The following is a 25,903-nucleotide window of genomic DNA, read 5'->3' as shown; positions in this document are numbered from 1 at the left end:
AGAGGCTCCAAGTTGTGGAGATTCCTCGCAAACGGGATTGAGAAAAAGCAAGCAAAACACCGTGGTATTCAAGTGGGTCTTTGGACCGCTTGAGAGGGGTTGATTGCAACCCTCGTCCGTAGGGACGCCACAACGTGGAGTAGGCAAGCGTTGGTCTTGGCCGAACCACGGGATAAACCACTGTGTCATCTCTGTGATTGATCTTTTGTGGTATTGTGTTTTGTTGAGACTTCTCTCTAGCCACTTGGCAATAATTGTGCTAACACTTAACAAGTCTTTGTGGCTATAAGTTTAAGTTTTACAAGATCACCTATTCACCCCCCCCCCCCCCTCTAGGTGCTCTCAATTGGTATCAGAACCGTTCTCTTCAAGGTAGGGACTAACCGCCCGAAGAGATGGATCCTAAGGGGAAGGGAATCGTGATCAACGACAAAGAAAAGGAGTCCTTCGTCAACGAGCCAAAAGATGACAAATCCAACGACTCTGGCTCGGGCCACAGACATAAAGATGGGAAGAAGAAGAAGACAAGACGTATCAAGGAGATCGTCTACTACGACAGCGACGAGTCTACTTCTTCCCACAAAGACGACGACTACGACAAACAAAAGACGGTTAACTCAAACTTTTCTTTTGATTATTCGCGCATTCCGCACAGCTCAAATGCTCATTTGCTCCCCATTCCACTTGGCAAGCCTCCTCACTTTGATGGAGAGGACTACGGATTTTGGAGTCACAAAATGCGTACACACCTATTTTCTCTCCATCCAAGCATTTGGGAGATTGTGGAAAGTGGAATGAAATTTGATAGCTCGGATAGTCCTTCGTTTATTAATGAACAGATCCATAAAAATGCACAAGCTACTACTGTGTTGCTAGCCTCTTTGTGCAGGGACGAGTATCACAAGGTGAGCGGCTTGGACAATGCCAAGCAAATTTGGGACACCCTCAAGATCTCTCATGAGGGGAATGATGTCACCTTACTCACCAAGATGGAGTTGGTGGAGGGCGAGCTCGGACGATTCGCGATGATAAGGGGCGAGGAGCCGACACAAACATACAACCGGCTCAAGATCCTTATCAACAAAATAAGGAGCTACGGAAGCACGCGATGGACGGATCACGACGTCGTCCGTCTAATGCTAAGGTCATTTACCGTTCTTGATCCTCACTTGGTAAACAATATTCGTGAAAATCCTAGGTACATCAAGATGTCGCCCGAAGAAATTCTTGGAAAATTTGTAAGCGGGCGAATGATGATCAAAGAGGCAAGGTACGTGGACGACGCGTTGAATGGCCCAATCCATGAGCCTCAACCCATTGCTCTCAAGGCAACAAGGAGCAAGGAGGCACTACCCAGCAAGGTGGCGCAAATTGAGGCGGCCGGTCTTAATGATGAAGAGATGGCCCTCGTCATCAAAAGATTCAAGACGGCGCTAAAGGGTCGCAAGGGACAGCCAAGCAAGACTAAGACCAAGGGAAAGCGATCATGCTTCAAATGCGGTAAGCTTGGTCATTTTATTGCTAACTGTCCCGACAATGATAGTGACCAGGAACACGGGAGCAAGAGGGAAAAGAAGAAGCATTACAAGAAGGCCAAGGGCGAGGCACATATCGGAAAGGAGTGGGATTCGGATTGCTCCTCCTCCGACTCCGACAATGAAGGACTCGCCGCCACTGCCTTCAACAAGTCATCTCTCTTCCCCAACGAGCGTCACACATGCCTTATGGCAAGGGAGAAGAAGGTATGTAATCAAAACAATGTCACTTGTGATTCCTCCAGTGATGATGAGTCTAGTGATGATGAAATAGACTACTCTAGTTTGTTCAAAGGATTGGATAGAACTAAAATAGATAAAATTAATGAATTGATTGATGCCTTGAATGAAAAAGATAGACTCTTAGAAAAACAAGAGGACCTTTTGTATGAAGAGCATGACAAATTCGTAGAGGCACAAAAATCTTATGCTTTAGAAGTTAAAAGAAATGAAGTGCTTTCTAGTGAACTATCTTCTTGTCATGAAACCATTGCTACTTTAAAGAATGTTAATGATGACTTAAATGCTAAACTAGAAGTAGCTAGTAAATCTAAATCTTGTGTAGAACATGTTGAGATTTGCACTAGGTGTAAAGATTTCGATGTTGATGCTTGTAGCGATCATTTAAATTCAATTTCCAAATTAACTAAGGAATTGGCTAGTCTTAATGACCAACTTAAGACTAGCAAGAATGACTTTGAGAAACTAAAATTTGCTAGGGATGCCTACACGGTTGGTAGACACCCCTCAATTAAGGATGGGCTTGGCTTCAAGAGGGAAGCTAAGAACTTAACAAGCCATAAGGCTCCCATCTCTGCCAAGGAGAAAGGGAAGGCCCCTATGACAAGTAGTGCTAAAAAGAACCATGCTTTTATGTATCATGATAGGAGACAAACTAGAAATGCTTATAGGAGTTATAATGCGTACGATGATTTTTCTCATGCTATGTTTGCTCCTAGTTCTTCATATGTGCATGATAGAAATGTTGGTAGAAGGGATGTTTTTCATAATATGCCTAGGAGAAATGTTGTTAATATTCCTAGGAAAGTTAATGAGCCTTCTACAATATATCATGCTTTGAATGCTTCCTTTGCAATTTGTAGAAAGGATAGAAAGGTAATTGCTAGGAAGTTAGGGGCAAAATGCAAAGGGGACAAAACTTGCATTTGGGTCCCTAAGAATATTTGTGCTAACCTTGTAGGACCCAACATGAGTTGGGTACCTAAAACCCAAGCCTAAATTTGCCTTGCAGGTTTATGCATCCGGGGGTTCAAGCTGGATTATTGACAGCGGATGCACAAACCATATGACGGGGGAGAAGAAGATGTTCACCTCCTACGTCAAGAATAAGGATTCCCAAGATTCAATCATATTCGGTGATGGGAATCAAGGCAAGGTAAAAGGGTTAGGTAAAATTGCAATTTCTAATGAGCACTCTATCTCTAATGTGTTTTTAGTAGAGTCTCTTGGATATAATTTGCTATCTGTTAGTCAATTATGCAACATGGGGTATAACTGTCTATTTACAAATGTAGATGTGTCTGTCTTTAGAAGAAGTGATGGTTCACTAGCTTTTAAGGGTGTATTAGACGGCAAACTTTACTTAGTTGATTTTGCAAAAGAAGAAGCCGGTCTAGATGCATGCTTAATAGCTAAGACTAGTATGGGCTGGCTGTGGCATCACCGCTTAGCACATGTGGGGATGAAGAACCTTCACAAGCTTCTAAAGGGAGAACACGTGATAGGTTTGACTAACGTGCAATTCGAAAAGGATAGACCTTGTGCAGCTTGTCAAGCAGGCAAACAAGTGGGAGGAGCGCATCACAGCAAGAATGTGATGACCACTTCAAGACCGCTGGAGCTGCTGCATATGGACCTCTTCGGACCCGTCGCCTATCTGAGCATAGGAGGGAGTAAGTATGGTCTAGTTATTGTTGATGATTTTTCCCGCTTCACTTGGGTGTTCTTTTTGCAGGATAAGTCTGAAACCCAAGGGACCCTCAAGCGCTTCCTCAGGAGAGCTCAAAATGAGTTTGAGCTCAAGGTGAAGAAGATAAGGAGCGACAACGGGTCCGAGTTCAAGAACCTTCAAGTGGAGGAGTTCCTTGAAGAGGAAGGGATCAAGCACGAGTTCTCCGCTCCCTACACACCACAGCAAAATGGTGTAGTAGAGAGGAAGAACAGGACGCTCATCGATATGGCGAGGACGATGCTAGGAGAGTTCAAGACCCCCGAGTGCTTTTGGACGGAAGCCGTGAACACGGCTTGCCACGCCATCAACAGGGTCTACCTTCATCGCCTCCTCAAGAAGACGTCGTATGAGCTACTAACCGGTAACAAACCCAGTGTATCCTACTTTCGTGTATTTGGGAGCAAGTGCTACATTCTAGTGAAGAAGGGTAGAAATTCTAAGTTTGCTCCCAAAGCAGTAGAAGGGTTTTTATTAGGTTATGACTCAAATACAAAGGCGTATAGAGTCTTCAACAAATCATCGGGTTTGGTTGAAGTCTCTAGCGACGTTGTATTTGATGAGACTAATGGCTCTCCAAGAGAGCAAGTTGTTGATTGTGATGATGTAGATGAAGAAGATGTTCCAACGGCCGCGATACGAACCATGGCGATTGGAGACGTTCGGCCACAGGAACAAGATGAACGAGATCAACCTTCTTCCTCAACTATGGTGCATCCCCCAACTCAAGACGATGAACAGGTTCATCAACAGGAGGCGTGTGATCAAGGGGGAGCACAAGATGATCATGTGATGGAGGAAGAAGCGGAACCGGCACCTCCAACCCAAGTTCGAGCGATGATTCAAAGGGATCATCCCATCGACCAAATTCTGGGTGACATTAGCAAGGGAGTAACTACTCGGTCTCGATTAGTTAATTTTTGTGAACATTACTCCTTTGTCTCTTCTATTGAGCCTTTCAGGGTAGAAGAGGCCTTGCTAGATCCGGACTGGGTGTTGGCCATGCAAGATGAGCTCAACAACTTCAAGCGAAATGAAGTCTGGACACTGGTGCCTTGTCCCAAGCAAAACGTTGTGGGAACCAAGTGGGTGTTCCGCAACAAACAGGACGAGCACGGGGTGGTGACAAGGAACAAGGCTCGACTTGTGGCAAAAGGTTATGCCCAAGTCGCAGGTTTGGACTTTGAGGAGACGTTTGCTCCTGTGGCTAGGCTAGAATCAATTCGTATCTTGCTAGCATATGCCGCTCACCATTCTTTCAGGTTGTACCAAATGGATGTGAAGAGCCCTTTCCTCAACGGACCAATAAAGGAGGAGGTGTACGTGGAGCAACCCCCTGGCTTCGAGGATGAACGATACCCCGACCACGTGTGTAAGCTCTCTAAGGCGCTCTATGGACTTAAGCAAGCCCCAAGAGCATGGTATGAATGCCTTAGAGATTTCTTAATTGCTAATGCTTTCAAGGTTGGGAAAGCCGATCCAACTCTTTTCAGTAAGACTTGTGATGGTGATTTGTTTGTGTGCCAAATTTATGTCGATGACATAATATTTGGTTCTACTAATAAAAAGTCTTGTGAAGAGTTTAGCAGGGTGATGACGCAGAAATTCGAGATGTCAATGATGGGCGAGTTGAACTACTTCCTTGGGTTCCAAGTGAAGCAACTCAAGGACGGCACCTTCATATCCCAAACGAAGTACACGCAAGATCTGCTAAAGCGGTTTGGGATGAAGGACGCCAAGCCCGCAAAGACTCCGATGGGGACCGACGGACACACTGACCTCAACAAAGGAGTCTCGAAGGCAAATTTAAAGGAAAAAGGTGGACTTGGACCATGAAAGACTTCCACTGCACTCCGATGAGAGGGTAACTTATTCCAAGTTCATCTCATGAACTCTTATTGCCATTTGCTCTTAATTGAAGATTTTGGTGAGGCAATGGGGTTAAAAGGGCCAAAGTTGATTCCGTTTTGGTGCTTGATGCCAAAGGGGGAGAAAATAAAGGCCAAAGCAATAAATGGATCAGCTACCACTTGAGAGATTTTGAAAATAGTAGAATAGAGCTTTTGGTTTATTCAAAACTCTTGCATTGTCTCTTTCGTCAAAAGTTGGCTTCTTGTGGGGAGAAGTTTTGACTATGGGAAGTAGGGGGAGTTTTTGAAATCTTTGATCAATCTCTTTTGGAATGACTCTCTTTATGCTTCAACATGTGTGTTTGACTTAGAGATAGAGATTTGAGTTTGATTTGCAAAAACAAACCAAGTGGTGGCAAAGGATGATCCATATATGCCAAAATTGAATAAAACTCAAATTTATTCTATTTGAAGTGATTTTGCACTTGTTCTAGTTGCTTTATGTTGTGTTGGCATAAATCACCAAAAAGGGGGAGATTGAAAGGGAAATGTGCCTTTGGGCCATTTCTAAGTATTTTGGTGATTAAGTGCCAACACAAGTGCTTAAATGTGAATCTATGCCCATAGATGAATAAAGTGCAAATCACAAGTAAAGGTATGTTTCTAAGCCTTAGTACATTGGTTTTGTATACTAATATATTTGTCTAAGTGTTAGAAACAGAGAGAAGAAGAAAAGGAGAATGTTGGCTGTGTACAGCCAAAAGGCTGTTTCGGTCTGGGGCACCGGACTGTCCGGTGGTGCACCGGACAGTGTCCGGTGCGCCAGGCTGCCTCGGGCGAAGAGGCCGCTCTCGGGAAATTGCCGATGGCGTACGGCTAAAATTCACCGGACTGTCCGGTGTGCACCGGACTGTCCGGTGAGCCAACGGTCGGCCGAGCCAACGGTCGGCCGCGGAATCTGCGCGCGACACGTGGTCTGGCCAACGGTCGGAAGGAGGCACCGGACTGTCCGGTGTGCACCGGACTGTCCGGTGCGCCAGATCTGCAACGGTCGGCTGCGCCTGTTAAGGAAAGAAATCGGGCACCGGACAGTGTCCGGTGTGCACCGGACTGTCCGGTGCGCCCGACGACAGAAGGCAAGGATGGCCTTCCAGATTTGTTCTCAACGGCTCCTAGCTGCCTTGGGGCTATAAAAGGGACCCCTAGGCGCATGGAGGAGAACACCAAGCATTCCTACAACATTCTTAAGCACCAAGACATCGATCTCACGCATTCGTTTCATTGTGATAGCATATAGAGCTCTTGTAGAGTTGTGAACTCTTTGAGTTGTGTTGCGAGCTCTTGTTGCTGCTTGTGTGTGTGTTGTTGCTCTGATCTTTTGAAGTCTTGTGTGCGTTGCTAACTCCCACCCTTGCTCTGTGTTTCTTTGTGAACTTCAATTGTAAGGGCGAGAGGCTCCAAGTTGTGGAGATTCCTCGCAAACGGGATTGAGAAAAAGCAAGCAAAACACCGTGGTATTCAAGTGGGTCTTTGGACCGCTTGAGAGGGGTTGATTGCAACCCTCGTCCGTAGGGACGCCACAACGTGGAGTAGGCAAGCGTTGGTCTTGGCCGAACCACGGGATAAACCACTGTGTCATCTCTGTGATTGATCTTTTGTGGTATTGTGTTTTGTTGAGACTTCTCTCTAGCCACTTGGCAATAATTGTGCTAACACTTAACAAGTCTTTGTGGCTATAAGTTTAAGTTTTACAGGATCACCTATTCACCCCCCCCCCCTCTAGGTGCTCTCAATACTACGCCGTCTCCTGGCTTCGCGTCTCTCGTCACCATTGGTGTGAAGTTCTTTCACAAGTATCAGATCTGGTAAACATCTTTCCAAGTTCTTTCACAGCATGTTCTTTGAAGATGCTTGTTTCTTACTGCCTGATATATATATATATTAGTCGAATAGTCCTCCCTGATTTTATTTTACCTCGCGTTCTAGGTGATAAACCATGACCGGGAAAAAGACCACGGCTTCCTCTGACGGCGGCACTCCAAAGAAAGCCAAGGTGGTGGTGGAGGATGAGGAAGAGGCGGGGTTGGAGGATGAGGAAGAGGCGACTGTGACACTATCCGTGGAGAAGGACGCGCTGAAGAACGGGCATTCTGGATGTGCAAAGTGCTGCATCCGCACGAACGGTAAGTGTTGGACCTGCTCCGAGCACATTGGCAACAATAGCTCTCTCTCCCTCTCCTCTCTATAAAGTCACTAGAAAGTCGTGTAAAATTACATGCTTCGGTTTGTCGCTAACAATAATCAATTACATGACATGTCCTAACAATAATCAATTACATGACAACTATATAATCTAGGGAGCTATTGTTCTGCCTTGTCCATCGTGGCGTACCCAGGGCATCGAATTGCGTGGGATGCTTCGCTCAACGTTCCTTATCTTGGTTGGATGGTCTATGAAAAGAGACATGTCGTTGAACTGGTTAAAATCCTCTAAATCAGATACACCATCAACTCCTATAGCTTGTTGTTTTCCAGGAAAAACTACATGCTTCAGTTTGTCGGTGCTTTTCTTCTCATTGTTAGAAATGATCTGTTCAGCATAGAAGACCTGTGCAGCACGATTAGCAAGGATCCATGGGTCATCTTTGTAACCTACCTTACTTAGATCAAGAACTCTGACCCCATAGTTGTCTACCGTGACATGTTTGTCTTCAACCCATTGACATCGGAAAACCGAGATCTAAAATGTACCATAGTCTAGTTCCCATATGTCCTCAATAAAGCCAAAATATGTAATAATCTCACCAGTTTCATCATCTATGGCCTCGCATCGAACACCATTGTTTTGTGACAAGCTCTTTTTGTCCTTGGACTTGGTACAAAATGTGAATCCACTAATGTCATAGGTTTGCCATGTTGTGACCTGGCGTGATGGTCCATATGCCAACCCCTTGATGGTTTGTTCTTCTATTGTTTCTCCACGTGGAATGTCCTTCACCATTAGCCATGTGTTGAACCGCTGCTTATGTTGCTTCATTACCCAATCAGCCGTATGCCCAGGATTTTGCTCGTGAAGCTCATTGATGTGTTGTTGGATAAATGGCTCTATTATCGCTAGCTGATGTAGGATGTTGTGATGTGCCTCAAGTACTATATTGTAATCTGGTGGGATGAAAGATTTCCGTCCCATCCTCCCGCTTCCATACAATCTACCCTCGTGTCGTGACGGAGGCAAACCTATTGCAACCTGGTCTTTTAGGATACTATTGCAGAATGGACCTCCGGACTCAATGGCCTCTTCGGTACAGTACCCCTCTATCATGGATGCCTCGGGACGAGCACAGGTTGATACATAGCCATTCAGTATTGACATGAAACGCTCGTACGTCCACATTTCATGCAAGTACATAGGACCCAATGCCTCTATTTGTGGCACCAAGTACACCACAAGGTGCACCATAATATCAAAGAACGATGGAGGGAAACACATCTCAAACTGTGATATTGTCTCCACTGTGAATTCCTGAAGAGATGCCAACTCATCACGGTCAATTACCTTTTGTGAAATTCTGTTGAAAAAGTAGCACAACCGTGTGATTGCCATCTTTAAAAACAAATGATTTATAGCCCTGATGGCAATAGGTAGGAATGTAGTCAGCATGACATGACAATCATGTGAGTTGTAGTTGGTGACTATCAGGTCTTTCATTGACACAATACTCCGTATGCTAGAGCAGAATCCAGATGGGACTTTCAAATTCTTAAGCCAAACACACATCGCATGTTTCTCATCTACATTGAGATTGTAGCTTGCTGCTGGGAGATGGTACTTCCCATTTTCTTGAAGAACAGGATGTAGTTCCTTTTTTATGCCTAAATTTACCAAGTCCATTCGTGAATTGAGCCCTTCTTTTGTTTTGCCTTTATGTCTAGCAAGGTGCCAATTATGCTTTCAAACACGTTCTTCTAAACGTGCATACCATTGATCGCATGCCGCACATCTAACTCTTTCCAGTAAGGCAAGTACTCGAAGAAAATAGACTTTTTCTTGAATATAGCCCTCGGAGCTGGTTTGGCATCCTTCCTTGTTTTCTGTCTTTTGTCTTCTTCCCGAAAACAAACTTGATATTCCTGACTATTTCAAAAACTCTATGACCTCTATTGTTACCCGATGGAGCAGTAGAATGTAGTTCACCATTATTGTCAAAGTACTTATCCATCTTTCGCATGCGGTACCTGTGTCCTTCCAATAAAAAGCGTCTGTGTATCATGTACACTATCTTCTTAGATGTAGTAAGGGACACGTAAGCAGTTCCATCAATGCATACTGTGCAGCCAACCTTTCCCTTAAATTGGCCTGATAATGTGAAGAGTGCAGGGTAATTGTTGATCGTAACAAAAATAATTGCTCTCAGCGTGAATGAATCTTTACGATACTCATCCAACATTTGAACACCCGTTACCCACAATATTTTCATATCCTCCATTAAGGGCTCTAAAAATACATCCATATTAACTCCAGGTTGTGTAGGTCCAGAAATAAGGATGGTTAGCAAAATGTACTTCCGTTTCTGCATCAACCATGAAGGAAGGTTGTATATGGTGAGGATCACTGGCCATGTGCTATGCTTGCTGCTCCTTTCAGCAAATGGATTCATTCCATCAGTACTCAGTGCGAACCTAACATTTCTTGGTTCATCGGCAAAGTCTCGGTGGTTCTCATTGAAATCTTGCCACTGCTTCCCATTGGCTGGATGTCGAAGCTTCCCATCGTTTTTGTGCTCATCAGAAGCATGCCAGCTCATAAGTTTGGCATCCTCAGGGTTAGCGAACAAACACCTCAATCGATCGACGACGGGGAGGTACCACATCACCAAAGCAGGAATCTTTTTGAGCGCATAATAGTCTACTTCTTCTTTTTCTTTGCTCATGGATTTTGAAGTCTTCTTTTTGGCTTTCTTTCGCTTTTTCCCTTTAGACACAGATGCAACACACTCTTCCTCTCGATAGTCTTTATTCGTCTTGTACCTACTTGCAGCACACTTTGGGCAGCTCTCCAAGTCTTTATAATCATCACCTCGATAAAGAATACAGTGATTTCTACACGCGTGGATCTTCTCCACTCCCATAGTGAGTGGACTGATTAGTTTCTTTGCACAGTACGTGTTAGCAGGCACTTTGTTCTCCTTTGGAAGCATGCCTGCGACAATACTCAAGAACACATCGAAGCCAGCATCAGACAGACCATATCTAGCTTTTAACATCAACAGCTTTAACATAGACCGGAGCGTCGTGAACTCTTTGGTACAGCCTTTAGACTCGTCGTACAAAGGCTCTTCTGCTGCCTTCTTCAGGGACTCCATACCTTTCATGAAGAACATCGATGGATCTGTATGACGACGCAACATTGCCTCTAACAACTCTGCATCTTCCTCGTCCATAACATTTGGCAGAACATGGGTTCTTTCACGTTCATTTCCTCCAGCGTAACCAAACATTTGGCACTACATGTTCGCTCTGTGGAAGAGGTTGTTGTGTATCGTGAACGAACTGAAAGCTATCGTCGATGTTCGTAGGGTTTCCAGCTGTATAAGGCGAAGAGCTACCCTCTCCATGCTTTGTCCAAATTATGTAATCCTTCACAAATCCTCGGCATACCAGATGAGATATGATTTGTTCTGTGTCATCAAATACAACAGCATTTTTGCAGTCCATGCATGGACAATATATGTGCTTTGTCTTTGTTCTCCAAGCATGGTTCGTAGCGACAACAATAAACTTATGGACCTCAGATATGTATGATGGATCTAGCCTTGATAAGTTATACATCCAGGATATCCTCTCCATCATCACCTGTAAAAAAAAGTAACATAAAACACACAAGAACACAAATTGGCAAGAGAAATATATACCAATATTTCCTAACAACTAAATATATCATGGATAAAGAAAATTGGCAAAAGAAACATGAACAACCTTTCTTAGCGACCTTCTTCCAAAAAATAAAGATCAAAACCTCCCCCTTGTATTTTGTGAAATCTGGCCTTCCAATAAAAGTTGGGCTGCGCGCGAGCTACACAGTTTTTGTCGGGAAGGATGAAGGGGTATTTATACAACAAAGGTCATAGGCGGTTGGATCGATAGGCAACCTAACTACTTTATCTCTAACACATGGTGAAACCCTAGATCCAAAATGTGACTAAAATGGAGGAAAAATGAACAAAATTTGGCAAAAGAAACATAAGCCAAACTTTCCTAGCAACTAATAAACAAAAAATCTTAATACCCAAACCTATCTCTAACACATGGTGAAAGCCTAGTTTCAAAATGTAGTTAAAATTGAGCAAAAATGAACAATAATTGGCAATTGAAACATAATTAAACCAACCTTTCATAACAATTAATAAAAACAATCTTAATTACTAAACCTATCATCCTCCCTCTCCATACAACACATTCACCATTCATTAAGCAACTAAATATGTGTCATGGATAAACTGATTTGAGAACTAAACATGAAAAAGGAGAGGGAATAGACAAAATCTAACCATCTTAAGCAACCTCATTTAAGGAAATAGAGAAAATAACCTAGCTATACTCTTCTCTCTCACATGTAAAACCCTAGATCCAAAATGTGGCTAAAATTGAGCAAGAATGAACAAAAATTGACAAAGAAACATAAACTAACCTTTCTTATCCACCTTCTTCCAAAAAATGAAGACCAAAACCTCCCCCTTTGTATTTTGTGAAATCTGGACCTCCAAAATCGCCTCCAATGGAAGTTGGCTGCGAGCATACAGCTCCTGTCGGGGGGAAGAAGAGGGGTATTTATAACACATAGTTCACTGGCGGTTGGCTTGAAAACCCGCCAGTGGAAACCTATTTCCACTGGCGGTTATCTCAACACAACCGCCATTTCCACTGGCGGTTGTGTTAAGATAACCGCCAGTGGAAATAGGTTTCCACTGGCGGTTCCCAAGCCGGGCCCACCTGGTTTTTTTTACTGGCGCGCGGTAACTGAAACCGTCAGTGATAATTTATGGGTGCCGCAGGCTTTGAGCTCTTTTCTACTAGTGTTGATGGCTAGTTTTTTGTCAGATTTTTTTTAGAAATTTCTAGGTATGTTCCATAACACGCCTCTTGCTCACGATTAATGTAGTCGACTAAACCGCCAGTCACCGGTTCTGCTGCTTGCCCACGTTGATTGAGATGTTTTGTTTCAATTTCTTATTGCGACTTAAGTACATAGTAGTCTCCCTACGTTCTTCGTAAGGCCTCGTTTGTTTTTGTCCCGAATTCATCCAGGAACCATTTCAGTTGACCAAAACTTATATAAATTAGGCAAACAATTCAGGTAGGAACTATTCCAGGTGACGGTTCCGTAAGAACCGAGCGGGCCCTAAATAAGAAAGTAAGCACTGATGTACACTTCATTGCGAATAGGCCCCTACCATATGCAAAGTGCACCTCATACTATTGGCTCATGCATCAACTGGGCTTTAAGTTCCTTGCATTTACGCATTAGGGTACAGCGGTATTGAATACTTCGTCTCTAAGCTCATATCCGGTGTAATCAATTATTTGGTATAAACGTGCAATCAAACCATCAAGAGCATCCAATCTAGATCCAACATTTTCATATGTAAGGAGTTAAAGTAAAATATGTACTATATTTGGTTAAATATAAAATACCAGTCATCATTAGATCTACATTAGATACACCAGATTGTTTGGTTACACGCTTCCACCAATATAAGTGATTGCGCAAGATATTTTCCCCTCTAAGTAGCCACGTAAGCAACAATTAAATAGAAAAATCCAACATGGACGCTAATTAAGGAGAGAGGCATCGATCGTCCTTTCGTGAGGAGACAACTTCGGCACGTGTTCCAATGCCAAGAGACGACTGTTTTGGGGCTCGAGTCATAGCTCGGTTGGTCCACCTCCTTGTAGCGGAGCGGATGGTAATGGGTTCAAGCCCTGCTCATCCCAGGATTTTCCTATTCCTATATACCTGAGATTTTTCTCAGGTTTTAGGGTACACACGCATGCGCGGTTGTATTGCATATTCCCAAGTATAGACATCTCAATCTATTTCTTTGTGTGTTATGGACGTGCACGTTGTGTGTGCGTGTGGTGTATGTAGTAATGTGCGTTCGTGGTGTCTTTATACCCTGATAAAAAATGGCGAATGTTTTGACTCGTGTTCCATATATGAATTAAAAAAATTCATAGACAGTATGAACAGACAACTAACTATATGACTTGTTATTTATATTGTGTGTACGTGTTTTTCAATACACATATATACAACAGTTGTGTATGTGGGGTGTACATGCCCTAAATTGTCATGAATGTACAATCACAAGCTACTGATACACTCACACAACTCCACGACACGATGATTGCGCAACACAAATTACAAATCAAATCCTTTCCCTTCATCTGCCTCCACCAACCTTTGCCTCGCTCTCTCGCGTACGTCCTCCTTGCTGAACACAGCTGATAGACGGGTGGATCGTCCGTGTTCGTCTCCTTTGCATCTCTGCCTTGCCGCTTTCCGGTGCCGCGCGCGCTGTTCGAGCTCAGAACCACGAGCGCATATTTGCCGCAACTTTATTTCACTTTGTGGCGTGCCCTAGATTAAAAAAAAAACCTTTGCGCTAAAGGATGTCGGTCGTCCACATTGTCGTCGTGGACGTCTTGATTGCTGGATCGCGCTCAAGAAGGTAGGCGCCAAAGCTAGCTAGACAGGTAATATTCAGATCCATCCGTGGTCAGAGATTCATCTTTGGCTTGGATCTTTATGCTCAATCAGACGCCCACTCAAGCTGCAGCTTTCATGCATGGTGCTCTCTCCCTTTTGCGTGGTGCCATTAGCATATGCATTCTGATTTCTGAGTTCCGAACGGCACTGCGCATCTCCTCCTGTTTGCTGAACAAGCAGCCTTTGATCTGCTACAACAGTGCGCGGCCCCCGAGCTAACCTCGATCTACATGGTCTAGTGTCCAAAAATTGTTTAAAAAATGGCTTTGTTTTCAATGGAGCTTGCTTCTTGCATTGCTTCGATCAGCAACACCACCACGCTGGTCCTTACCAAACAAAAAAACACGGTGGTCCATGGATCTAGAGGTGCCGGTCCAATGCTAGCTAGCCAGGCGCCCAGGCCTAGCAGCCAAAGGAAAAGCGTGCGTGTGTAGACAAAAGAAGGGCTGGTAGCGAAAGCAGGGCTCGTTGCATTGGCTGCTTTGATTCCATTTGAGATAATCTACTAAGCTAAAACTTCCTTTATTTCCTTATCATAGAAAAGACTCGTGAATGGCCTTAGCTTGACTGAAAATGTTCAGTCGTTTGTCGTCAGTACGTAATTACACAAAGTGCACACAGTGGCATTTGAATCATTTGATCAACCGAAAAGAATATTTACCATGCGAGATATGAGCCTCAGACTACCCCTAGGACACGACTGTTTAGAAACACGCTCTAATAATATGCAAAAGTCCTAAAATGTGGATTCGAAAGCTTTCTAGCCTTCATGACTTTGTCGAGATTGCCGGCCATCTTTAACACCCTAGCTAGCTCATAGCCTGCAAATCTTTAAAACTGAATCTTTATCGTCTGTTGTGCCTCCAATAATCTTGTGATCTAAAAATAGTGTCTGCAATTCTGGCGAATCTCCCATGAGAGAGAGGTGGCGATGGTCGGCCCTTTGTCGGATATCCAAAATCTTCGAATCAAAAATCTATATTGTTTACTTCATCTCTCAGTATTCTCGAATTTAAAAATAATGGCTGCAGATCAATTCTAACACGAACGTACCTCGAGGGGCAAGGAAATGAAATGGTTCCAAGGGCGCCAACACCGGATAAGGAGCACCGGTCAACCATCTACTTTGCCCATGAATGCTCCCGCGTTTTCTAGAGCAGAAGCATTCATGGGGTTTAAGAGCAAGAATTGAATAGTAAGGGATTTTAGTCTCCTCAATTCTTTATATTACTGTAGTGAGTGGTTTATAATGTCACATCCGATTTTAAAGGTGTATATGATTTCGATCATTAGGATTCGGTTTTGTCCTTGCATATTTTTTATTTTGTATATAATTAAAATATACAATTTATGCTCTAAATAAGACTTAGTGTGATGGCTTGCGAGCCTAAGCAATATGACCGAGCCAAACTCGAGTCGAGCTTAGCTCGCTAAGTCACCGAGTTCGACTCAGCTCGTTTCCAGCCCTAATGGTAAAGATTATTTGTTAGTGAATCTGTCAGCGAAGAGTTCGCCGTTGCAGTAAGAAAAGAATGCGGTTCAGTCTGCAAGCTCGACGAGACAATGAACAATGCGATAAAAAGAGCAATAATATATAATTATAACGAAAACTACATGGCGAAAACCACTCCGACTCCGTCGATCGAACCTGGACTGGAGGCAGAAATTAATAACGCACAATTATACACGAGAGTTTTGGGAGAGAAAAAAAAGAAGTACGGAGAAAAAGTGCAGGTAATCCTGAAAAGATGAGGTAGACAAAGTGCAATAATTGTAGGATAGAAACAAGTAGACGCATGTGTGTGTGTGCATGCATGTATGCATCTCTCTCTTTCTGCTTTCCCTACGGATGCAGGCAGGCGTACGAGAACTGACGACGACGTCGACCGTGCGGAGTTCCAGCGGGGGTCGTCTTCAGAGCAGAGCAGATAAAGAACAGCCAGCAGGGAGCTAGAGAGTGCCGAGTGTGTCGTGTTCGACGAACGGGACAGCTAGCCCGCCGAGCAGCACCAGCAGCGCACGGCACGTCGGACGCGGCGTGACGCCGGGCCGCCGGAGGACAGGGACGGCACGGCACGACACCGCGCGCTTCTTTATCTATCCTGGCCTCTCTTACGCTGTCGAGCTCAAGGGTACTCTGACATGTTGCGTGTATATGTTGCATGCTCGTGCACTACGCAGACAATAAAGACTCACTTCGCATTATGTGCAATGGTTGCCAGAGCATCGAACGTTTCGATCGGCTGATTTTACCGACGCTGAATTGTTTCTATCTCTACTATATTTGTACACGCACGTTCCTTTATTAAAGTATAAAATGAACTTATTTGTACACATTGGTTCGCTTTTTAGGAGATGAACACAGGTTTTCGTGTTCCCCCATCAGTTCCAGAAAGATCCGTTTCCCGTTTTCCGGCCGTGTTGTTACCCCATCAGTTCCAGAAAGTTATATACAAAAAAAAACGTCCTAACATTTATAATTCAAAACAAGTAACACTAGATTAATGACTATATATATAATGTATTTTTATAATAAAGCTATTTGAAGGCATAAATATAGTACTAACTATTACAGACAGATTTGGTCAAATCTAAGTTTTTTTTTGACTGACACGAATTATCAACTCAAACGGGCTCGAAAGAATATCCAAACTCCAACCACGGAAAGCCTAGAAGGCATCTACCCAACAGACACCTGTCCATGCAGTTTAATCTAATAAATTTAAGGCCCGGCAGACTTAGCAGGCCTGAACTCACCACCAGCCCACCTCCATTGCATCTCTAGCAGCCCACGACGTTGTGAACGGCCCAACAGATTTGTCCAGTGCATCTTTGTTTCGTTCGACTGTTGTTCCTGCTGTCATGCTCAAAGAGTACGATACTCACGTGCACATTTTAAATCTGAAATATCTATTTCGTATCTAACAGCAGCACTAATTTTATGAAGAACCTTTTCTTCATAAAATTAGCTGGTGTCGTTGAATGCAAGTGAATGTACTAGATTTAAAATGTGCACATGATTACCGTAGCCCTTTAAACACCAGATACTTTCCCATCCAGAAAAGTCACTCTCCAGTCTCCAGTCCACTCACCATAGCGTCCGCACTACACAGTCCACACCGTTGCATGCAGCGCGGACCACCGCCACCGCAGCATCCTGCAGTTCTCCACTATGCCCACCCAACTGTTAGGATTTATGGGCTTGGCCTAGTTGAGAAATTCAAAAAAATCACAGGAAAATCTCAAAAGCCCATGTAAGTGTATGGCTAGGGGATAGTTGAAACCAATAGCACCATATTGCTAGTTCTAGTGGAGTAGAGCTAGCTTAAATATGGAAGTCACACTCACTCACCAAGTCATGGATGAGAGGAGAGAGTGTAGAGAGCCACACGCGCGCTCGCTCGCCTGGCCTGGCCGGGGCGAAAGGCGCGGGCACACGACATGCGCGTGAATGGTCCGTCAAAATCCAGCACCTCGCCTTGCGGGGGCGCGGCTACCTTTTGCCGTTTAATTTTTTCGTTTCTTGGCTGTTACGTTTATCCTAGCCGATCGCTATAAAATCTCAACTGAACGCGAGATTTTCGTGGGCGGATAAGATCGGAGGTCGCGGACTCGGCCCTATAAAAGGAGCCCGGCAGCTAGCATCCAGATCATCCCAGTTTAGCTTTCGCCTCTCTTCACAGCTGAGCCGCCTTTCAGTTCTCTTCGTCCCGACCGCAGACGTGCATCTGCGATCAGGAGACCAGGTCTCCGGAACCTTTCGCCTTCTAGATCCTGCACTAGGAGAGGGCGAATAAGGTTTTTGGGAAGCGTCTTCACGCGAATGCTCGTGATCTTCTGATCTCGTCGACCCTGCTGATTTCGCTACTTCGACGTCGTCGACCCTGCTGATTCCGGCGCGCGCCATCTATCAGTATGTCTAATCAGTTCGCATCATCTGATTTGACTTTTTACTTCAGTGCTTCTGATTTTGTCATGATTTATATTCGGAATTTAATCTGGAATTTGTCTAATTATTCAACAATCCAAAAACCTTATTGTAGACAATTTAATAGTTTTTCTATGGCTGCTTTTGCCGACGCGCTGAAGCTAGAAAAGTTCAATTGTATGCACTTTAAGAGATGGCAAGTCAAGGCCACGCTCTGGCTGACTGCTATGAATGTCTTCCATGTTAGTAAAGACAGACCTGAGGGTCCACTGACTCCTGAACAGGAGAAAGAGTACGACCATGCCAATACTATCTTTACGGGAGCCGTTCTTAGCGCCCTTGTTGACCGTCTGGTTGATGCGAATATTCAGCATACAGACGGGAAAGAGTTATGGGATGCACTTACTACCAAGTATGGTGCATCGGATGCTGGCAGTGACCTGTATATCATGGAGAGCTTTCATGATTATAAGATGGTTGATAATCGCTCTATTGTAGAGCAACCTCATGAAATACAGTGTATAGCCAAGGAGCTCGACCACCTTAAGATAGTCCTTCCTGACCGATTTGTGGATGGGTGCATTATTGCAAAGTTGCCTTCTACATGGAGGAACTTCGCCACATCTCTGAAACATAAGAGACAGGAGATATCAGTTAAAAATCTGATAGCGTCTCTGGATGTTGAGGAGAAAGCTCGGGCTAAGGACACAGGATCTAAAGGAGGCGAGGGCCACTCTAGCGCCAACATGGTTCAGAGGAACCACAACAAGGGCAAAGGAAAGCCAAAATATAACAAGCCCAACAAAACTACCAACTTCAAGAAGAAGAAGAACAAGGCTGAACTGACATGTTTCGCATGTGGCGAAACGGGTCATTTTGCCAAGGATTGTCCTGATCGAGCGGATCGCCATGGCAAAAAGGGCAATGTCAACACAGTGATCGCTAGCAATGAGGAAGACAAAGGGTATGGTAATCTACCTTTCATCTTCTCAGTATTTCAATCACCTAGTTGGTGGCTTGATACTGGTGCTAATGTTCATGTGTGTTCTGACATTAACTTGTTCTCTTCTTATCAGGGTGCCCGGGATTCTTCCGTCCTAATGGGGAATGGGTCACATGCTTCTGTTCATGGCACTGGCACGGTGGATCTGAAGTTTACTTCAGGAAAGATCATGCAGCTGAAGAACGTGCATCATGTCCCTTCTATACACAAGAATCTCGTTAGCGGAACCCTTCTGTGTAGAGATGGGTTCAAGGTAGTTTTGGAGTCCAATAAATTAGTTGTGTCTAAGTCTGGACAATTTATTGGTAAAGGCTATGACTACGGAGGCTTGTTCCGCTTTTCTCTGTTAGATTTCAATAATAAGTCTGTGAACCATATTTGCGCTAATGTTGATGATCTTACGAGTATTTGGCATTCTCGTTTGTGTCATATTAATTTTGGCTCTATGTCTCGGCTTGCAACCATGAGTTTAATTCCGAATATCACCATAGTCAAAGGTTCTAAGTGCCATAGTTGTGTGCAGTCGAAGCAACCTCGAAAGCCTCACAAGGCTGCTAAGGAGAGACACCTGGCACCTCTAGAACTCATACATTCTGATCTTTGTGAGATGAATGGTGTGTTGACAAAGGGTGGTAAGAGATACTTCATGACATTGATTGATGATGCATCTAGATTTTGCTATGTATACTTGCTAAAAACTAAAGATGAGGCTTTAGAATACTTTAAAATCTATAAGGCTGAAGTTGAAAACCAACTAGAGAGAAAGATCAAACGTCTTAGATCAGATCGTGGTGGCGAGTTCTTTCCCAAAGTCTTTGATGATTTCTGTGCAGAACATGGCATTATTCATGAGAGAACTCCTCCCTATTCACCAAGTCAAACGGGATTGCTGAAAGGAAAAACCTTACGTTGACTGACCTGGTGAATGCCATGTTAGACACTTGTGGTTTATCTAAGGCATGGTGGGGGGAGGCAGTCCTGACTTCATGTCATGTTCTGAATAGAATTCCTATGGGCAAAGAAGAGAAAACCCCTTATGAGAAGTGGGTTGGGAGAAAACCATCACTTTCATACTTGCGCACTTGGGGGTGCATGGCGAAAGTCAATGTACCAATTAATAAAAAGCGCAAGCTTGGTCCAAGGACAGTGGATTGTATCTTTCTTGGATATGCTTCGTGTAGCATAGCATATAGATTTTTAGTAGTTAAATCTGAAGGTCCTGATGTGTATGTTGATACTATTATGGAATCACGTGATGCTACTTTCTTTGAACATATATTTCCAACGAAAGACATTCATAGCAATTCTAGATACTCTTCTGAGATAACTCCTGAACATAGTACACCTATTGAGAGTTTTGAACAGCCACATGAAATTGTCCTAGAGGAGGATGACAATGATGCTCCTAAAAGGAGCAAGAGACAAAGGGTTGAAAAATCCTTTGGTGATGATTTCATTGTGTACCTTGTGGACGATACGCCTACTACCATTGCAGAAGCATTTGCATCTCCAAATGCAGATGATTGGAAAGAAGCAGTTCATAATGAGATGGACTCCATTCTTTCAAATTGTACGTGGGAAGTCACTGATCGACCCTATGGATGCAAACTTGTGGGTTGTAAGTGGGTGTTTAAAAAGAAGCTCAAGCCTGATGGTACAATTGAAAAGTACAAGGCTAGGCTTGTGGCTAAAGGCTATACTCAGAAAGAAGGAGAAGACTTCTTTGATACTTACTCACCTGTTGCTAGAATGACCACTATTCGAGTACTACTTTCTTTGGCTGTCTCGTATGGTCTCCTTGTTCATCAGATGGATGTAAAGACAGCTTTTCTTAATGGAGAGTTGGACGAGGAAATCTATATGGAACAGCCTGATGGATTTGTAGTAAAGGGTCAAGAAAGCAAGGTGTGCAAGTTATTGAAATCTCTGTATGGTCTGAAGCAAGTACCAAAGCAGTGGCATGAGAAGTTTGACACGACTCTAACATCTGCAGGCTTTGCCATTAATGAGGCAGACAGGTGTGTATATTATCGCTGTGGTGGGGGCGAAGGAGTTATATTGTGCTTATATGTTGATGATATATTGATATTTGGCACAAACATTGATGTGATCAATGAAGTCAAGTCTTTTTTTATCAAAGAGTTTTGATATGAAATGAAAGGGAATTAGGCTTACACCTATTTCCTAAATTAATTTTGGTGGTTGAATTGCCAAACACAAATAATTGGACTAACTAGTTTGCCCAAGTTTATAAGTTCTACAGGTACCAAAGGTTCACAATAAGCCAATAAAAAGACCAAGAAAAGGGTTCAAACAAAAGAGCAAAGGGACAACTGAAGGCACCCTGGTCTGGCGCACCGGACTGTCCGGTGTGCCACCGGACAGTGTCCGGTGCACCAGGGGACTCCAAGCTGAACTTCGCACCTTCGGGAAAACTCAGAGGCACCGTGCTATAATTCACTGGACTGTCCGGTGTACACCGGACAGTGTCTGGTGCTCCAAGGAGATGCGACTCTGAACTCGCCAGCTTCGGGAATTCGCTCCACTATAATTCACCGGACATGTCCGGTGTACACCGGACTGTCCGGTGTAACGGCGGAGCAACGGCTATTCAGCGCCAACGGTCACCTGCTACAGCATTTAATGTGCGCCTGCGCGCGCAGAGGAGCAGAGCACGCGCGGGTGGCACACCGGACAGCCTACAGGGCCTATCCGGTGCACCACCGGACAGCCAGGCGGGCCCACACGTGAGAGCTCCAACGGTCGAACCCTAACGGCCTGGTGACGTGGCTGGCGCACCGGACAGTGTCCGGTGGTGCACCGGACTGTCCGGTGCGCCATGCGACAACAGCCTTCACCAACGGCTAGTTTGGTGGTTGGGGCTATAAATACCCCCAACCACCCCACATTCAAGTCATCCAAGTTTTCACACTTCTACACCTTACAAGAGCTCTAGCATTCAATTCTAGACACACCCAAGTGATCAAATCCTCTTCAATTCCACACAAGGCTTTAGTGATTAGTGAGAGAGATTTGTTGTGTTCTTTTGAGCTCTTGCACTTGGATTGCTTCTTTCTTTCTCATTTGTTCTTGTGATCAAAACTCAATTGTAACCAAGGCGAGAGACACCAATTGTGTGGTGGTCCTTGCGGGGAAGTTTGTTCCCGTTTAATTGAGAAGAAGAAGCTCACTCGGTCCGAGGGACCGTTTGAGAGAGGGTAAGGGTTGAAAGAGACCCGGCCTTTGTGGCCTCCTCAACGGGGAGTAGGTTTGCAAGAACCGAACCTCGGTAAAACATTTTCGCGTGTCATACTCTTCATTCGCTTGCGATTTGTTTTGCGCCCTCTCTCTCGGACTCATTATTATTTCTAACGCTAACCCGGCTTGTAGTTGTGTTTAAGTTGTTAAATTTCAGATTCGCCCTATTCACCCCCCCTCTGGGCGACTTTCAATTGGTATCAGAGCCCGGTGCTTCATTAGAGCCTAACCGCTCGAAGTGATGTCGGGAGATCACACCAAGACGGAGATGGAGACCGGCGACAAGCCCACTACAAGCCACGGGGAGACTTCATCGGAAGAGTCCCACAACAAGAGGAAGGAGAAGAAAGACTCCTCCAACAAAGGAAAGGGGAAGAAATCCTCTTCCCACAAGTCGCATTGGAGAGGTGACAAGCACAAGAGGATGAGGAAAGTGGTCTACTACGAGACCGACTCTTCATCACCATCAACCTCCGGCTCCGACGCGCCGTTCGTCACTTCTAAGCGCCATGAGCGCAAGAAGTTTAGTAAGATCCCCCTACGCTACCCTCGCATTCCTAAACATACACCTTTACTTTCTGTCCCATTAGGCAAACCACCAACGTTTAATGGTGAAGATTATGCTAGGTGGAGTGATATGATGAGATATCACCTAACCTCACTCCACAAAAGTATATGGGATGTTGTTGAGTTTGGTGTACAGGTACCATCCGTAGGGGATGAAGATTATGATGAGGATGAAGTGGCCCAAATCGAGCACTTCAACTCTCAAGCCACCACTATACTCCTCCAATCTCTAAGCCGTGAGGAGTATAACAAGGTGCAAGGATTAAAGAACGCCAAAGAGGTTTGGGATGTGCTCAAAACCGCGCACGAAGGAGACGAGGTGACAAAGATCACTGTCGGTGTTTCGAGACCGGGGGGTCCCTAAGCCGACGAGTGAATGTCGCCGCGTGCCCCAGCCCAGATGGGTCGACGCGAGGCCGAGCGCGAAGGGGGAAGTGAGGTGGCCGGAGACAGGCGTGAGAGAGGTGGAAATCCCGCGGCCTTCGTGTTCGTCCCGCGCCCAGGTCGGGTGCGCTTGTGAGAGCACCTAGAGGGGGGTGAATAGGTGATCCTGTAAAACTTAAAACTTAAGCAACAAAACTTGGTTAAGTGTTAGCAATATAATCACCAAGTGGCTCGAGAGAAGATCTTGCACAATACGATAACCACAAAGAGTTCAATACAGAGAAGACACAGTGGTTTATCCCGTGGTTCGGCCAAGTACAAAACTTGCCTACTCCACGTTGTGGCGTCCCAACGGACGAGAGTTGCACTCAACTCCTCTCAAGTGATCCAATGATCAACTTGAATACCACAGTGTTATGTTTTTCTTTTCTTATCCCGTTCGCGAGGAATCTCCACAACTTGGAGCCTCTCGCCCTTACACTTTTGATGTTCACAAAGAATCACGGAATAAGGGAGGAAGCAACACACACAAATCCACAGCAAAATGTGCACACACACGGCCAAGAATCGAGCTCAAAAGACTATCTCAAAGTTCTCACTAGAACGGAGCTCGAATCACTGAGAATGACAAACGAATGCGCAAAGACTGAGTGTGGATGATCAAGAATGCTCTAAGGTTGCTTGGTGTTTTCCTCCATGCGCCTAGGGGTCCCTTTTATAGCCCCAAGGCAGCTAGGAGCCGTTGAGAGCAAATCTGGAAGGCTGATCTTGCCTTCTGTCGACTGGCGCACCGGACACTGTCCGGTGCACACCGGACAGTCCGGTGCCCCCTTCCGACCGTTGGCTCGGCCACGTGTCGTGCGCGGATTCCGCGGCCGACCGTTGGCCCGGCCGACCGTTGCACACCGGACAGTCCGGTGAATTTTAGCCGTACGCCGTCGGCGAATTCCCGAGAGCGGCCAGTTCACTTCGAGTCAGCCTGGCGCATCGGACACTGTCCGGTGCACCACCGGACAGTCCGGTGCCCCAGACCGAAACAGCCTTTTGGCTGTACACAGCCAACTCTCCTCTGAATCGATTTCTCCTGTTTCTAGCACTTAGATACAATACATTAGTCTTCAAAACAATGTACTAAGGCTTAGGAACATACCTTTACTCTTGATTTGCACTTTGTCCATCCATGGGCATAGATTCACATTTAAGCACTTGTGTTGGCACTCAATCACCAAAATACTTAGAAATGGCCCAAGGGCACATTTCCCTTTCAATCTCCCCCTTTTTGGTGATTTATGCCAACACAACATAAAGCAACTGGAACAAGTGCAATATCACTTCAAATAAAACTCAAATTTATTTTGATTCTATTTTGGCATATATGGATCATCCTTTGCCACCACTTGGTTTGTTTTTGCAAATCAAACTCAAAATCCTATCTCTAAGTCAAATCCACTTGTAGAGACATAAAGAGAGGTTTTCCAAAGAAATTTGATTCAAGATTCCAAAAACTCCCCCTTTTTCTCATAATCAACATTTCCCTCACAAGAAGCCAACTTTTGACAAGAGAGACAATAAAAGAGTTTTGTCAAAACAAAAAGCTCTATTCTACTATTTTCAAAATCTCTCAAGTGGTAGCTGATCCATCTATTGCTTTGGCCTTTATTTTCTCCCCCTTTGGCATCAAGCACCAAAACGGAATCAATCTAGGCTCCTAAACCCTATTGCCTCACCAAAATCTTCAAATAAGAGCACAAAGGCAATAAGAGTATAAAGATGAACTTAGAAAAGTTACTCTTTTCAACGGAGTGCAGTGGAAGTCTTGCATGGTCCAAGTCCACCTTTTCCCTTTCAATTCTCCTTGGAGACTAAAACAACCGAACTCAAGTATATGGTTAGTCTCAAAGGGTCAAGTTGTAACACAACTCCCCCTAAATATGTGCATCACTTACACAAGGACTTGTGAGGTCCGGGGAATGTTTGTACAACTTGAGCACCACAATAAGCAACAAAATGTAGAATGAACATGATCAAAGGCATAAACACATGTATGCTACAATTCAATCCAAGTTCCGCGAATCTAAGACATTTAGCTCACTACGCATCCTGCAAAAGGTCTTCTCATTTAGAGGCTTGGTAAAGATATCGGCTAGCTGGTTCTCGGTGCTAACATGAAACACTTCGATATCTCCCTTTTGCTGGTGGTCTCTCAAAAAGTGATGCCGGATGTCAATGTGCTTTGTGCGGCTGTGTTCAACAGGATTTTCCGCCATGCGGATAGCACTCTCATTATCACATAGGAGTGGGACTTTGCTCAGATTGTAGCCAAAGTCCCTGAGGGTTTGCCTCATCCAAAGTAGTTGCGCGCAACACTGTCCTGCGGCAACATACTCGGCCTCAGCGGTGGATAGGGCAACGGAGGTTTGTTTCTTAGAGTTCCACGATACCAGGGACCTTCCTAAGAATTGGCACGTCCCTGATGTACTCTTCCTATCGACATTACATCCAGCATAGTCAGAATCTGAGTATCCAACCAAGTCAAAGGTAGACCCCTTTGGATACCAGAGCCCGAAGCAGGGCGTAGCAACCAAATATCTAAGAATTCGCTTCACCGCCACTAAGTGACACTCCTTAGGATCGGATTGAAA

Source organism: Zea mays, chromosome 8 (assembly GCF_902167145.1).
Source record: "Zea mays cultivar B73 chromosome 8, Zm-B73-REFERENCE-NAM-5.0, whole genome shotgun sequence".
In the NCBI taxonomy this organism is placed as follows: domain Eukaryota; kingdom Viridiplantae; phylum Streptophyta; class Magnoliopsida; order Poales; family Poaceae; genus Zea; species Zea mays.
This window is presented reverse-complemented; position numbering follows the sequence as displayed.